The following is a 17,127-nucleotide window of genomic DNA, read 5'->3' on the forward strand; positions in this document are numbered from 1 at the left end:
AGTTGCATGTACCTGTAGGAGGGATGTACGTAGTAGTGGCAGATCCAGGTGCTGATCCAGCACTGCATGTCCAGAGGCAGTTGGTTGTAAGGGTGAATGGTTTTCGCCTTCCCACAATGGTCCGTCATACAGGAACAGTGCGAACCACAGAGTATAAACATCCATCGATCCGCGGTTACAAATTAGGAGTCCATAAAGATACCAAAGCCAGTAGAAAGTCCAAAAGAATAGACATACAGAAAACAAAAGAAACAAAAGAGTAGCTGCTGCTGCAATGGACTGCCAGTAGCACGGCGCCGTGTTATGTCCTCTGACTTGCAGAGAGCAGATAGGCACATCTGCTCTCTCCAGATTCTAGAGAAGAAAACTTCTCCTATGAGGAGAGGGAGGGGGAGCTGGTGAAAGCAGGAAAGAATTGAAAGTACTGAATAGATGTTTAGGGTTGTGAGACAGGTATGATATGAGGGATGAGAAGTCGGTTTGTTTTGCTGCAGTGAGCAATTGTGCAGCATTTTTACAACTTCTGCTACTGGACGGGCAACTATGCTTCCTTTCTTTTGCAGCCGTACAACGGTACGCTTTGTAGATGAGGGCCAGAAAGAACATGTGCTCCAGTAGATGGCAAGCGCTGCATCAAGTGGCCTCTGCTCCTCTTCCTCCACATTAACATCACACACAGTACAGTCCTCATTAGAGGCACCCCAATTAACCTTTTTTTCCCCTACATCAAAACTCTCCAAACACCCAACTGACTGTTGGGAACCACAGATGGCTGAGTCTGCAGATCTCTTCACACATTATATGCCATGGGCATAGGAAGTGTACTCTAAAGATTCAGAGTCAAGAAGAGGAAATCATCTGCACAGATGGCCAATTTTTTTCTCAATTTGATTCATGGCCAGAAGAAGTTTGGTCCGAGCATAAACCAAACCCTAGTCAACAGACCTTAACCCAGTTGTGTGAAGGTGATCCATTTGTGATGAGACTCAGATACATGAGGTGCCCACGCACTGTAATTTGCTGTCAAGGCTTGAAGAGGGTGACTCTCAGGGTGGAGTGGGAGAACAGAGAGGATGACGATGAGGTGGTAGATCACACTTGGTGTAAACCCAGAGGCATGCAGCTGAGTAGCTCAGCAGAGGAGTAGGAAGATGAGGAGGTTACGTAGACACAAAGTTATGCAACCACGACAATCAATGCATACTGAGCCCCAACTCTGGCAGTGGACAGCAGTGTTCGCGGTTCTGAAGTTGCCTGTCGTGGGTCTTTTTTTTGAGACCAGCAAAAATCTAAAAAATCACGGTAGCTGTCAACTTTTTTAAAAAAAGACATAGTAGAGTAAAAAAAAATTAAATAATTTCAGTACTACATGAACTGGCACATGCGCAATCAACATGCGTTAATCTGGGAATGTCACTGTGCTAAAATGCAGACTAGTGGGCATAGCCAACCACCGTCCACCCCATCAGCTGCATCTTCTCATTCTTCTTCCTCCCTCACCATGGCAAGTGTTGTCACACAAGTCTCCAGCAAAAGACCCTACACTTGTTTACCCCCTACAATTGGGGTGACTGAGAGCCTGTCAGCTGATTTGGAATTGGCCATGCCTGCTGTTTTTGATAGATCTTACATACCAGGAACACCTCATCTTTCTCAATCCACCGTAACATCTTCGCCTGCACCTCTCTCACAGTCCAGTAGCTTGTTGTGTTCACCTTACTCCACCCTGGGTCAGCAGAGCAGCAAACCCTTGTTTGTGTAGTTGTGCTCACATAAAAGATTCTTTCCTCCTACACATGGCAAAGCTAACAGTTTGAACTTCACCATCTTCAATCTACTACTAATAATAACCTTTATTTATATATTGCAAACACATTCCGCGTAACTTTACAAGTCAGCAGTTCATATAAAACAGTCAAAAGTTACCAAGTTTAAGATAATCAAACAATTAACTCGAGGGTGGTTTGCACGTTAACCCCTTCCCGACCCATGACGCCTATGCGGCGTCATGGAATGATCGCATCCCTGCAGATCGGGTGAAAGGGTTAATTCCTATTTTACCCGATCTGCAGGGAGAGGGGGAGTTGTACTTCAGCCTAGGGGGGGTGGCTTTGCCCCCACGTGGCTACGATCGCTCTGATTGGCTGTTGAAAGTGCAACAGCCAATCAGAGCAATTTGCAATATTTCACCTATGAAAATGGTGAAATATTGCAATCCAGCCATGGCCGATGCTGGAATAGCATCTGCCATGGCTGGAAATCATGTACTGGCCCCCCCCACCGCCCCCGATCTCCTCCCCAGTCGTCCGTTCTGTCAGGTACCCCCCTCCGTCCCCCTGTTTGCTCCCCCGTGCTCCTGTCCGCTCCCCCGTGCTCCTGTCTGCTCCCCCCGTCCTCCGATCCCCCCCCCTGTGCTCCGATCCACCCCCCCCCACCCCCTCATACTTACCGATCCTCCCGGTGTCCGGCCGTCTCCTCGCTGGGCGCCGCCATCTTGGAAAATGGCGGGCGCATGCTCAGTACGCCCGCCGAATCTGCAGGCTGGCAGATTCGTTACAGGTACATTTTGATCGCTGTGGTAGGTTCTACCACAGCGATCAAAATAAAAAAATAATAAATAAACCCCCCCCTTTATCACCCCCATAGGTAGGGACAATAATAAAATAAAGAAAATATTTTTTTTTCTTTTACCACTAGGGTTAGGGTTAGAACTAGGGGTAGGGTTAGGGGTAGGGTTAGGGTTACGGGTAGGGTTAGGGTTATGGCATGTGCACACAGAGCGGATCGGCCGCGGATCCGCAGCGGATCGGCCGCGGATCGGCCGCGGATCGCAGCGGATCCGCAGCGGATCGGTCGCGGATCCGCAGCGGATCGGCCGCGGATCCGCAGCGGATCGGCCGCGGATCCGCAGTGGATCCGCAGCGGATTGGCCGCGGATCTGCAGCGGATTGGCAGCGGATTGGCCGCGGATCCGCAGCGGATCGGCCGCGGATCCGCAGCGGATCGGCAGCGGATCCGCAGCAGATTGGCCGCGGATCTGCAGCGGATAGGCCGCGGATCGGCAGCGGATCCGCAGCGGATTGGCCGCGGATCCGCAGCGGATTGGCCGCGGATCTGCAGCGGATTGGCAGCGGATTGGCCGCAGATCCGCAGCGGATTGGCAGCGGATTGGCCGTGGATCCGCAGCGGATTGGCCGCTGCGAATTCGAAGCAGTTTTCCATCAGGTTTACAGTACCATGTACACCTAAGGAAAACCAAATCTGCTGTGCCCATGGTGCGGAAAATTCCGTGCAGAAACGCTGCATTGTATTTTCCGCAGCATGTCAATTCTTTGTGCGGATTCCGCAGCGGTTTACACCTGTTCCTCAATAGGAATCCGCAGGTGAAATCCGCACAAAAAAACACTGGAAATCTGCTGTAAATCCGCAGGCAAAACGCAGTGCCTTTTACCTGCAGATTTTTCAAAAATCGTGCGGAAAAATCTCACACGAATCCGCAACGTGGGCACATACCCTTAGGGTTAGGGTTGGAATTAGGGCTAGGGTTGGAAATAGGGTTAAGAATAGGCTTGTGGTTAGGGTTACGGATAGGGTTAGGGGTGTGTTGGGGTTACAGTTGTGGTTAGGGTTGGGATTAGGGTTACGGTTGGGATTAGGGTTAGGATTAGGGTTGGAATTAGGGTTACGGTTGTGTTGCGGTTAGGGTTGTGGTTAGGGGTGTGTTGGGGTTAGGGTTGTGATTAGGGTTATGGCTACAGTTGGGATTAGGATTAGGGGTGTGTTGGGGTAAGTGTTGAAGTTAGAATTGAGGGGTTTCCACTGTTTTAGGCACATCAGGGGTCTCCAAACGCAACATGGCGCCACCATTGATTCCAGCCAATCTTGCGTTCAAAAAGTCAAATGGTGCTCCCGCCCTTCCAAGCCCCGACGTGCGCCCAAACAGTGGTTTACCCCCACATTTGGGGTACCAGCGTACTCAGGACAAACTGGGCAACAACTGTTGGGGTCCAATTTCTCCTGTTACCCTTGCAAAAATAAAAAATTACTTGCTAAAACATAATTTTTGAGGAAAGAACAATTATTTTTTATTTTCACGGCTCTGCGTTATAAACTTCTGTGAAGCACTTGGGGGTTGAAAGTGCTCACCACACATCTAGATAAGTTCCTTCGGGGGTCTAGTTTCCAAAATGGGGTCACTTGTGGGGTGTTTCTACTGTTTAGGCACATCAGGGGCTCTGCAAATGCAATGTGACGCCCGCAGACCATTCCATCAAAGTCTGCATTTCAAATGTCACTACTTCCCTTCCGAGCCCTGACTTGTGCCCAAACAGTGGTTTACCCCCACATATGGGGTATCAGCGTACTCACAACAAACTGGGCAACAAATATTGGGGTCCAAATTCTCCTGTTACCCTTGTGAACATAAAAAATTGCTTGCTAAAACATCTTTTTTGAGGAAAGAAAAATGATTTTTTATTTTCACGGCTCTGCGTTGTAAACTTCTGTGAAGCACTTGGGGGTTGAACGTGCTCACCACACATCTAGATAAGTTCCTTGGGGGGTCTAGTTTCCAAAATGGGGTCACTTGTGGGGGGTTTCTACTGTTTAGGCATATCAGGGGCTCTGCAAACGTAACATGATGCCCGCAGACCATTCCATCAAAGTCTGCATTCCAAAACGTCACTACTTCCCTTCCGAGCCCCGGCGTGTGCCCAAACAGTGGTTTACCCCCACATATGGGGTATCAGCGTACTCAGGAGAAACTGGACAACAACTTTTGGGGTCCAATTTCTCCTGTTACTCTTGCAAAAATAAAAAATTCTGGGCTAAAAAAATATTTTTGAGGAAAGGAAACACATTTATTATTTTCACGGCTCTGCGTTATAAACTTCTGTGAAGCACTTGGGGGTTCAAAGTGCTCACCACACATCTAGATAAGTTCCCTTGGGGGTCTAGTTTCCAAAATGGAGTCAATTGTGGGGAGTTCCTACTGTTTAGGCACATCAGGGGCTCTGCAAACGCAACCTGACGCCCGCAGAGCATTCCATCAAAGTCTGCATTTCAAAACGTCACTACTTCCCTTCCGAACCCCGACGTGTGCCAAAACAGTGGTTTACCCCCACATATGGGGTATCATCGTACTCAGGAGAAACTGGAAAACAACTTTTGGGGTCCAATTTCTCCTATTACCCTTGGGAAAATAAAAAATTGTGGGCTAAAAAATCATTTTTGAGAAAAGAAAAATAATTTTTTATTTTCATGGCTCTGCGTTATAAACTTCTGTGAAGCACCTGGGGGTTATAAGTGTTTACTATGCATCTAGATAAGTTCCTTGGGAGGTCTAGTTTCCAAAATGGGGCCACTTGTGCGGGAGCTCCAATGTTTAGGCACACAGGGGCTCTCCAAACGCGACATGGTGTCCGCTAATGATTGGAGCTAATTTTCCATTCAAAAAGCCAAATGGCGTGCCTTCCCTTCCGAGCCCTGCCGTGCGCCCAAACAGTGGTTTACCCCCACATATGGGGTATCATCGTACTCAGGACAAACTGGACAACAACATTTGGGGTCCAATTTCTCCTATTACCCTTGGGAAAATAAAAAATTCTGGGCTAAAAATCATTTTTGAGGAAAGAAAAATTATTTTTTTATTTTCACGGCTCTGCGTTATAAACTTCTGTGAAGCACCTGGGGGTTATAAGTGTTTACTATGCATCTAGATAAGTTCCTTGGGGGGTCTAGTTTCCAAAATGGGGTCACTTGTAGGGGAGCTCCAATGTTTAGGCACACAGGGGCTCTCCAAACGCGACATGGTGTCCGCTAACGATTGGAGCTAATTTTCCATTCAAAAAGTCAAATGGCACGCCTCCCCTTCCGAGCCTTGCCGTGCACCCAAACAGTGGTTTACCCCCACATATGAGGTATCGGCATACTCAGGAGAAATTGCCCAACAAATTTTAGGATCCATTTTATCCTGTTGCCCATGTGAAAATGAAAGAATTGAGGCTAAAAGACATTTTGTGTGAAAAAAAAGTACTTTTTCATTTTTGCGGATCAATTTGTGAAGCACCTGGGGGTTTAAAGTGCTCACTATGCCTCTAGATGAGTTCCTTGGGGGGTCTACTTTCCAAAATGGGGTCACTTGTGGAGGAGCTCCAATGTTTAGGCACACAGGGGCTTTCCAAACGCGACATGGTGTCCGCTAACGATGGAGATAATTTTTCATTCAAAAAGTCAAATGGCGCTCCTTCCCTTCCGAGCCTTACCATGTGCCCAAACAGTGGTTTACCCCCACATGTGAGGTATTGGTGTACTCAGGAGAAATTGCCCAACAAAATTTAGGATCCATTTTATCCTGTTGCCCATGTGAAAATGAAAAAATTGAGGCTAAAATAATTTTTTCGTGAAAAAAAAGTACTTTTTCATTTTTACGGATCAATTTGTGAAGCACCTGGGGGTTTAAAGTGCTCACTATGCTTCTAGATAAGTTCCTTGGGGGGTCTAGTTTCCAAAATGGGGTCACTTGTGGGGGAGCTCCAATGTTTAGGCACACGGGGGCTCTCCAAACGCGACATGGTGTCCGCTAAAGATTGGAGCCAATTTTTCATTGAAAAAGTCAAATGGCGCTCCTTCCCTTCCGAGCCCTGCCGTGCGCCCAAACAGTGGTTTACCCCCACATATGAGGTATCAGCGTACTCAGGACAAATTGGACAACAACGTCCGTGGTCCAGTTTCTCCTTTTACCCTTGGGAAAATAAAAAATTTTTTGCTAAAATATCATTTTTGTGACTAAAAAGTTAAATGTTCATTTTTTACTTCCATGTTGCTTCTGCTGCTGTGAAACACCTGAAGGGTTAATAAACTTCTTGAATGTGGTTTTGAGCACCTTGAGGGGTGCAGTTTTTAGAATGGTGTCACTTTTGGGTATTTTCAGCCATATAGAACCCTCAAACTGACTTCAAATGTGAGGTGATCCCTAAAAAAATGGTTTTGTAAATTTTGTTGTAAAAATGAGAAATCACTGGTCAAATTTTAACCCTTATAACTTCCTAGCAAAAAAAAAATTTGTTTCCAAAATTGTGCTGATGTAAAGTAGACATGTGGGAAATGTTATTTATTAACTATTTTGTGTCACATAACTCTCTGGTTTAACAGAATAAAAATTCAAAATGTGAAAATTGCGAAATTTTCAAAATTTTTGCCAAATTTCCGTTTTTTTCACAAATAAACTCAGAAATTATCGACCTAAATTTACCACTAACATGAAGCCCAATATGTCACGAAAAAACAATCTCAGAATCGCTAGGATCCGTTGAAGCGTTCCTGAGTTATTACCTCATAAAGGGACACTGGTCAGAATTGCAAAAAACGGCAAGGTCATGAAGGGGTTAATGACCGAGCCAATTTTTACAATTCTGACAACTGTCCCTTTATGAGGTAATAACTCTGGAACGCTTCTATGGATCCCGGTGATTCTGAGAATGTTTTTTCATTACATACTTCATGATAGTGGTGAAATTTCTTTGATATGACTTGCATTTATTTGTGAAAAAACCGGACATTTACCAGTGGTTCTCAGCCTGGAAGCCGCATCTTGGCACCGTCTAGGTGGAAAACTGTTTATTCCCCAGACATGGATTACAGCGTGAGGCAGAACGACCCACAGATGAGAGAGATTTTTTTTTTATTTTTTGTTTTATTACAGGAGAACGAGGGCTTCGGTGGAATAGGTGTTAGGTGAATATAACTGTGTTTGTTATTTTTAAATAAAGCAATACTGTGTTTTGTTTTATTTCTAACAAAAGACTTTATTCTGGCTGTGTCTTTATTTACCATGTAACTTTAGGATTAGTAATGGATTAGTAATGGATAGGTGTCTTATAGACACTTGTCCATTACTAAGCCGTGGGCTTGATGTCACCCGACAATACAAAGGTGACATCAACCCCACAAATATGAACCCCACATACCACCGCTACAAGGCAAGTGGAAGAGAATTGGCGTATCTAATAAATGTGCCTGTTCTGGGCAGCTGTGGGCTGCTATTTTTAGAGTGAGGGGGTCAATATCTATGGCCCCTTACCAGCCTGAGAATACTAGCCCCCAGCTGTGAGCTTTAGCAAGGCTGGTTGTCAAAAATAGAGGACCCTACGCCGTTTTTTTAAATTATTTAATTAATTTTAAAAACAGCATGGGAACCCCTCTATTCTTGATAACCAATCTTGCTGACGCTGACAGCTGAGGGTTGAGCTCCCAGATGTGAGTTTTGCCCGGCTAGTTATAGAATATACAGGGGAACCGATGCCGTTTTTTCCATTTATTTATTTATAGCGCAGGTGGCGGCTGATGAATACCCCCATCAGCCTTTCTTGCTGTCACTGTTATTAGTAGCCGGAGTAGGCTGATGGGAGTAATAGACCCATCAGCTGCCGCCATCTCCTAGATCTTCCTTACCTGACCTATCTATCGCAAGTAACGAGATCACGCTTTCCCCTGTACCAGACATCCGCTGACATCCAAGCTCTTTCCACCTGCTGTCGCCTCCAGCTCACAAATATCTCCAGAATCCATCCTTTCCTCAACCGTCAATCTATTAAAATGCTTGTGCATGCCCTCATCATCTCCCCTCTTGACTACAACATCCTTTTCTGTGGCCTCCCTGCTAACACCCTTCCACCTCTCCAGTCCATCCTTAACTCTGCTGCCCGACTAATTCATCTCGTCGCTACTCCTCCGCTTCCCCCCTCTGCAAATCTCTTCACTAGCTCCCATTCCCTCAGTGTATCCAGTTCAAATTACTAATACTAACCTACAAAGCCATCCATAACCTGTCTCCTCCATATATCTCTGAACTAATCTCCTGATATCTTCCCTCAAGTAATCTCCGATCCTCCCAAGACCTCCTTCTCTCCTCCACACTTTTTCGCTCATCACCAAACCGCCTCCAAGACTTCTCCCGATATCCCCCATCCTCTGGAATTCTTTACCCCAACACGTCCGACTTTCATCCACATTCGGATCCTTCAGATGGAACCTGAAAACCCACCTCTTCAGGAAAGCCTACAGCCTGCACTGACCCCGCTGCCTCCTCACCACTACCGAAGCTACCGCGTCACCAACATCGGAGCTCCTGCAACCCTTAACCTAATGTCTACTTCCCCACCATCCTGTAGAATGTAAGCCTGCAAGGGCAGGGTCCTCTCCCCTCTGTATCAGTCTATAATTGCTAGTTTGTTTACTGTAAGTGATATCTGTAATTTGTATTTAACCCCTTCTCGTGTACAGCACCATGGAATCAATGGTGTTATATAAATAAATAATTAATTATAATAACCTGAAAAGAATGGCATCTAATTGTCCTGTATTTATTTATTGGGTTAACCCCTTCATGACCCAGCCTATTTTGACCTTAATGACCTGGCCATTTTTTGCAATTCTGACCAGTGTCCCTTTATGAGGTAATAACTCGGGAACGCTTCAACGGATCCTAGCGATTCTGATTTTTACAACAAAATTTACAAAACCATTTTTTTTAGGGACCACCTCACATTTGAAGTCAGTTTGAGGGGTCTATATGGCTGAAAATACCCAAAAGTGACACCATTCTAAAAACTGCACCCCTCAAGGTGCTCAAAACCACATTCAAGAAGTTTATTAACCCTTCAGGTGTTTCACAGCAGCAGAAGCAACATGGAAGGAAAAAATGAACATTTAAATTTTTAGTCACAAAAATGATCTTTTAGCAACAATTTTTTTATTTTCCCAAGGGTAAAAGGAGAAACTGGACCCCGAAAGTAGTAGTCCAATTTGTCCTGAGTACGCTGATACCCCATATGTGGGGGGAAACCATTGTCTGGGCGCACGACAGGGCTCGGAAGGGAAGGAGCGCCATTTGACCTTTTGAATAAAAAACTGGCTCCAATCTTTAGCGGACACCATGTCGCGTTTGGAGAGCCCCTGTGTGCCTAAACATTGGAGCTCCCCCACAAGTGACCCCATTTTGGAAACTAGACCCCCCCAAGGAACTTATCTAGATGCATAGTGAGCACTTTAAACCCTCAGGTGCTTCACAAATTGATCCGTAAAATGAAAAAGTGCTTTTTTTTCACAAAAAATTTCTTTCAGCCTCAATATTTTCATTTTCACATGGGCAACAGGATAAAATGGATCCTAAAATTTGTTGGGCAATTTCTCCTGACTACACTGATACCTCACATGTGGGGGTAAACCACTGTTTGGGCACACGGTAAGGCTCGGAAGGGAAGGAGCGCCATTTGACTTTATGAATGAAAAATTAGCTCCAATCGTTAGCGGACACCATGTCGCGTTTGGAGAGCCACTGTGTGCCTAAACATTGGAGCTCCCCCACAAGTGACCCCATTTTGGAAACTAGACCCCCCATGGAACTTATCTAGATGCATAGTGAGCACTTTAAACCCTCAGGTGCTTCACAAATTGATCCGTAAAAATTAAAAAACACTTTTTTTTCAAAAAAAATTTCTTTCAGCCTCAATTTTTTCATTTTCACATGGGCAACAGGATAAAATTGATCCTAAAATGTGTTGGGCAATTTCTCCTGAGTACACCGATACCTCACATGTGGGGGTAAACCACTGTTTGGGCACACGGTAAGGCTCAGAAGGGAAGGAGCGCCATTTGACTTTTTGAATGAAAAATTAGCTCCAATCGTTAGCGGACCCCATGTCGCGTTTGGAGAGCCCCTGTGTGCCTAAACATTGGAGCTCCCCCAAAAGTGATCCCATTTTGGAAACTAGACCCCCAAGGAACTAATCTATGTGTGGTGAGCACTTTGAACCCCCAAGTGCTTCACAAAAGTTTACAACGCAGAGCTGTGAAAATAAAAAATATTTTTTATTTTCTCAAAAATGATTTTTAGCCCTCAATTTTTTATTTTCACAATGGTTACAGGAGAAATTAGACCCCAAAAGTTGTTGTCCAGTTTGTCCTGAGTACGCTGATACCTGTCATGATTCCCAATGGCAGGGAAACATCAAAACACAAAAATAACGGACGAGCTCTGGGTGATGGAATCTCGAGCTGACCGTGAGCTAAATCTACCACACAACTAATAGTAGCCAGGGAGCATACCTACGACTTCCTAGATGCCACGCGCCAGCCGGAGGACTAACTACGCCTGGTAGAGGAAGGAACAGACCTGGCTTACCTCTAGGGAAATACCCCAAAAGATGATAGCAGCCCCCCACATGTAATAACGGTGAGTTAAGAGGAAAAGACATACACAGTATGAAAGTAGATTTAGCAAAGAGAGGTCCACTTACTAGATAGCAGAAGGATACAAAAGAGGACTTCACGGTCAACTGAAAACCCTTTCAAAAAACCATCCTGAAATTACTTTAAGACTCCTGTGTCAACTCATGACACAGGAGTGGCAATTTCAGCCCGCAAGAGCTTCCAGCTACAGAGAATAACAAAAACTGCAAACTGGACAAAAGATACAAAACAAAAGGACAATGTCCACTTAGCTGATCAGCAGACTAGTAGCAGGAACATGCAACCGAAGGCTCTGGTTACAATGATGACCGGCAAGGAAATGACTGGAGAGCAAGGCTAAATAGGAAACTCCCAAACACTGATGGGAGCAGGTGAACTGAGACAGCAAAGCACACACAAGTCACCAGTACCACCAGCAACCACCAGGGGAGCCCAAAAAGCGGATTCACAACAGTACCCCCCCCTTAAGGAGGGGGCACCGAACCCTCACGAGAACCGCCAGGGCGATCTGGATGAGCCCTATGAAAGGCACGAACCAAATCCGAGGCATGAACATCAGAGGCAGTTACCCAAGAATTATCTTCCTGACCATAGCCCTTCCATTTAACCAGATATTGAAGTCTCCGTCTGGAAATACGGGAATCCAAGATCTTCTCTACAACGTACTCCAATTCACCCTCCACCAGCACAGGAGCAGGAGGTTCAGTAGAAGGAACCACCGGTACCTCATATCTCCGCAACAACGACCGATGGAATACATTATGGATAGCGAAAGATGCCGGGAGGTCCAAACGAAAGGACACAGGGTTAAGTATCTCCAAAATCCTATAAGGACCGATGAACCGAGGCTTAAACTTAGGAGAAGAAACCCTCATAGGGACAAAACGGGAAGACAACCACACCAAGTCCCCAACACGAAGGCGAGGACCAACACGACGACGGCGGTTAGCAAACTGCTGAGTCCTCTCCTGGGACAACTTCAAATTGTCCACCACTTGTCCCCAAATCTGATGCAACCGATCCACCACCGCATCCACTCCAGGACAATCCGAAGATTCCACCTGACCAGATGAAAAACGAGGATGAAACCCTGAACTGCAAAAGAAAGGAGAAACCAAAGTGGCAGAACTAGCCCGATTATTAAGAGCAAATTCTGCCAACGGCAAAAAGGCAACCCAGTCATCCTGATCCGCAGACACAAAACACCTCAAATAAGTCTCCAAAGTTTGATTAGTTTGCTCCGTCTGGCCATTAGTCTGAGGATGGAATGCAGACGAAAAAGACAAATCAATGCCCAACCTGGCACAGAATGCCCGCCAAAATCTAGACACGAACTGGGTTCCCCTGTCAGAAACGATGTTCTCCGGAATACCATGCAAGCGAACCACATTTTGAAAAAACAGAGGAACCAACTCAGATGAGGAAGGCAACTTAGGCAATGGCACCAAATGAACCATCTTAGAAAAACGGTCACACACCACCCAGATGACAGACATCTTCTGAGAAACAGGGAGATCAGAAATAAAGTCCATAGAGATGTGCGTCCAAGGCCTCTTCGGAACAGGCAAGGGCAACAATAACCCACTAGCCCTAGAACAACAAGGCTTGGCCCGAGCACACAAATCACAAGACTGCACAAAAACACGCACATCCCGAGACAGGGAAGGCCACCAGAAGGATCTAGCCACCAAATCTCTGGTACCAAAAATTCCAGGATGACCTGCCAGCGAAGAAGAATGAACTTCCGAGATGACTCTACTGGTCCAATTATCAGGAACAAACAGTCTACCAGGCGGACAACGATCAGGTCTATCCGCCTGAAATTCTTGCAAAGCACGTCGCAGATCTGGGGAGACAGCAGACAAAACAACCCCATCCTTAAGGACACCAGCAGGTTCAGAATCCCCAGGAGAGTCAGGCTTAAAACTCCTAGAAAGAGCATCTGCCTTAACATTTTTAGAACCCGGTAAGTATGAAACCACAAAATTAAACCGAGAAAAAAACAACGACCATCGTGCCTGTCTAGGATTCAGGCGCCTGGCAGACTCTAGATAAATCAGATTCTTGTGATCAGTCAAAACCACCACCTGATGTCTGGCACCCTCAAGCCAATGACGCCACTCCTCAAATGCCCACTTCATGGCCAAAAGCTCCCGATTACCAACATCATAGTTTCGCTCGGCGGCCGAAAATTTTTGAGAAAAGAACGCACAAGGTCTCATCACTGAGCAGTCGGAACTTTTCTGCGACAAAACCGCCCCCGCTCCGATCTCGGAAGCATCGACCTCAACCTGAAAGGGAAGAGAAACATCAGGCTGGCGCAACACAGGGGCGGACAAAAAGCGGCGCTTAAGCTCCCGAAAGGCCTCCACGGCAGCAGGGGACCAATTGGCAACATCAGCACCCTTTTTGGTCAAATCAGTCAGAGGTTTAGGAACGCCAGAAAAACCAGTTATAAATCGACGATAAAAATTAGCAAAGCCCAAGAATTTCTGAAGACTCTTAAGAGAAGTAGGCTGCGTCCAGTCACAAATAGCCCGAACTGTTGTGAATTTGGTTCCTGGGCTCCCCCGGTGGTTACTGGTGGTACTGAACTTGTGTGCTTCATCTCCTCTGTTCACCTGTTTCCATCAGGATGTGGGAGTTTCTATTTAGCCTTGCTCCTCAGTCATTTCTATGCCGGCCAACAATGTTACCAGAAGCCTTTCTGTTGCATGTTCCTGCTCCTAGACTACTATCAGCTAAGTTGGACTTGTAGTTCTAAGATTGTTTTGCATTTTTGTTCCAGTTCTCTGTTTTTGAATATTTCTGAGGCTGGAAGCTCTTGTGAGCTGAAATTGCCACTCAACCTCTCCACCTGAGTGGCAATTTCAGCTCACAAGAGCTTCCAGCCTCAGAAATATTCAAAAACAGAGAACTGGAACAAAAATGCAAAACAATCTTAGAACTACAAGTCCAACTTAGCTGATAGTAGTCTAGGAGCAGGAACATGCAACAGAAAGGCTTCTGGTAACATTGTTGGCCGGCATAGAAATGACTGAGGAGCAAGGCTAAATAGAAACTCCCACATCCTGATGGAAACAGGTGAACAGAGGAGATGAAGCACACAAGTTCAGTACCACCAGTAACCACCGGGGGAGCCCAGGAACCAAATTCACAACACCGAACCTTGACAGGGTCCATCTCAATAGAAGAAGGGGAAAAAATGTACCCCAAAAAGGAAATCTTTTGAACCCCAAAAACACACTTTGAACCCTTTACACACAAAGAATTCTCCCGCAAAACCTGAAAAACCCTCCTGACCTGTTGAACATGAGACTCCCAGTCATCAGAAAAAATCAAAATATCATCCAAATACACAATCATAAATCTATCCAAATATTCACGGAAAATATCATGCATTAAGGACTGAAAGACTGAAGGTGCATTAGAAAGGCCGAAAGGCATTACTAAATACTCAAAATGGCCCTTAGGCGTACTAAATGCGGTTTTCCACTCATCCCCCTGCTTAATTCGCACCAAATTATACACCCCACGAAGATCAATCTTAGAGAACCACTTAGCCCCCCTTATGCGAGCAAACAAATCAGTCAGCAAAGGCAACGGATACTGATATTTGACTGTAATTTTATTCAGGAGTCGATAATCAATACAAGGCCTCAGAGAGCCATCCTTTTTAGATACAAAGAAAAAACCAGCTCCTAAAGGAGATGAAGAAGGACGAATATGTCCCTTTTCCAGGGACTCCTTAATATACTCTCGCATAGCAGCATGTTCAGGTACAGATAAGTGTTGTGAATTTGGATTCTGGGCTCCCCCGGTGGCCGCTTGTGGAATTGGACTTGTCATCCTCTTTCCTGTTTCACCTGATTCCATCAGTAGTGGGTGTCGCTATTTAAGCTCATTTCTCTGGTGGTTTCTTGCCGGTCAACAATGTTATCTGATGCCTCTCAGTGCTTGTTCCTGCTTCTAGACTACTACTAGATAAGTTGGACTTTTGTCCATGTTTTGTTTTGCCTATTTGTTCCAGTTCACAGCTGAAGTTTTGTTACTGTGTCTGGAAAGCTCTCGTTGATCAGGGATTGCTACTCTGGCGTTATGAGTTAATGCCAGAGTTTAAGGTAATCTCTGGATGGTGTTTTGTTAGTGTTTTTCTGCTGACCATGAAAGTATACTATCTGTCTTCTGCTATCTAGTAAGCGGACCTCAAATTTGCTAAGACTATTTTCCTGCTGCGTCTGTTGTTTCATCTGAACTCACCGTCATTATATGTGGGGGGCTACTGTCTTCTGTGGAATATTTCTCTAGAGGTGAGCCAGGTCTTATATTTCCCTCTGCTAGCTATTTAGGTCTTAGGCCAGAGCTGGGCATCTAGCGATAAATAGGAAATGCTACCTGGCTATTTCTAGTTGCGCGGCAGGCTTAGTTCATGGTCAGTATAGTTCCATCTTCCGAGAGCTTGTCCCTCTATAGGCTTGCTATGATCTCTGCCTGCAGAGATCATGACAGTTTGACCGGCCACTAAAGTGTTAAAGACCCAGGTTGAGAAAGGAGAGTTATAAGAAGTCTGCTGAAATTTTTTTTTTTTTTTTTCCTCCAGTCTGCCTTGCTGCAGTCTTTTCTCTCTCTCTCCTCCTAATCTCTGTATGCTCTGTGTGCACCTGACAATAATGGATCTCCAGAGTGTAACTGCGGGTTTGAATAATCTCATCACGAAAGTACAAAATTTACAAGATTTTGTGGTACATGCTCCGGTATCTGAGCCGAGAATTCCTTTACCGGAGTTCTTCACAGGGAATAGAGCTAGCTTCCAGAATTTCCGAAATAATTGTAAGCTTTATTTGTCCCTGAAGTCTCGTTCAGCTGGAGACCCTGCTCAGCAGGTTAGGATTGTGATTTCCTTGCTCAGGGGTGACACTCAAGATTGGGCCTTCTCATTGCCAGCAGGGGATCCTGCGTTACGCGATGTGGATGCGTTTTTTCTGGCCTTGGGCTTGCTTTATGAGGAACCTCATTTGGAACTTCAGGCAGAAAAAACTTTGATGGCACTATCTCAGGGGCAAGACGAAGCTGAAGTTTTCTGCCAAAAATTCCGTAAATGGTCTGTGCTTACTCAGTGGAATGAGTGCGCCTTGGCGGCAACTTTCAGAGAAGGTCTCTCTGATGCCGTTAAGGATGTTATGGTGGGGTTCCCTTTGCCTGCAGGTCTGAATGAGTCCATGACAATGGCTATTCAGATTGATAGGCGTCTGCGGGAGCGCAAACCGGTGCACCATCTGGCGGTGTCTATGGAAAAGACGCCAGAAAGTATGCAGTGTGATAGAATTCTGTCCAGGAGCGAGCGACAGAATTTTAGACGGAAGAATGGATTGTGTTTCTATTGTGGGGATTCTACTCATGTTATATCAGCATGCTCTAGGCGTACAAAGAAGCTTGATAAGTCTGTTTCCATTAGTACCATTCAGTCTAAGTTTATTTTGTCTGTAACCCTGATTTGCTCTTTGTCATCCATTGCCACGGACGCCTATGTTGACTCTGGCGCCGCTCTGAGTCTTATGGATTGGTCCTTTGCCAATCGTTGTGGTTTTGATTTAGAGCCTTTGGAGACTCTTATTCCTCTGAAGGGGATTGACTCCACCCCATTGGCTAATAATAAACCACAATACTGGACACAAGTAACCATGCGTATCAATCCGGATCACCAGGAGATTATTCGTTTCCTGGTGCTGTATAATTTACATGACGATTTGGTACTGGGATTGCCATGGTTGCAGTCTCACAACCCAGTCTTGGACTGGAGAGCAATGTCTGTGTTGAGCTGGGGATGTAAGGGTATTCATGGGGACGTACCTTTGGTTTCTATTTCGTCGTCCATTC

This window comes from Ranitomeya variabilis, chromosome 3 (genome assembly GCF_051348905.1).
Source record: "Ranitomeya variabilis isolate aRanVar5 chromosome 3, aRanVar5.hap1, whole genome shotgun sequence".
NCBI classification, from domain to species: domain Eukaryota; kingdom Metazoa; phylum Chordata; class Amphibia; order Anura; family Dendrobatidae; genus Ranitomeya; species Ranitomeya variabilis.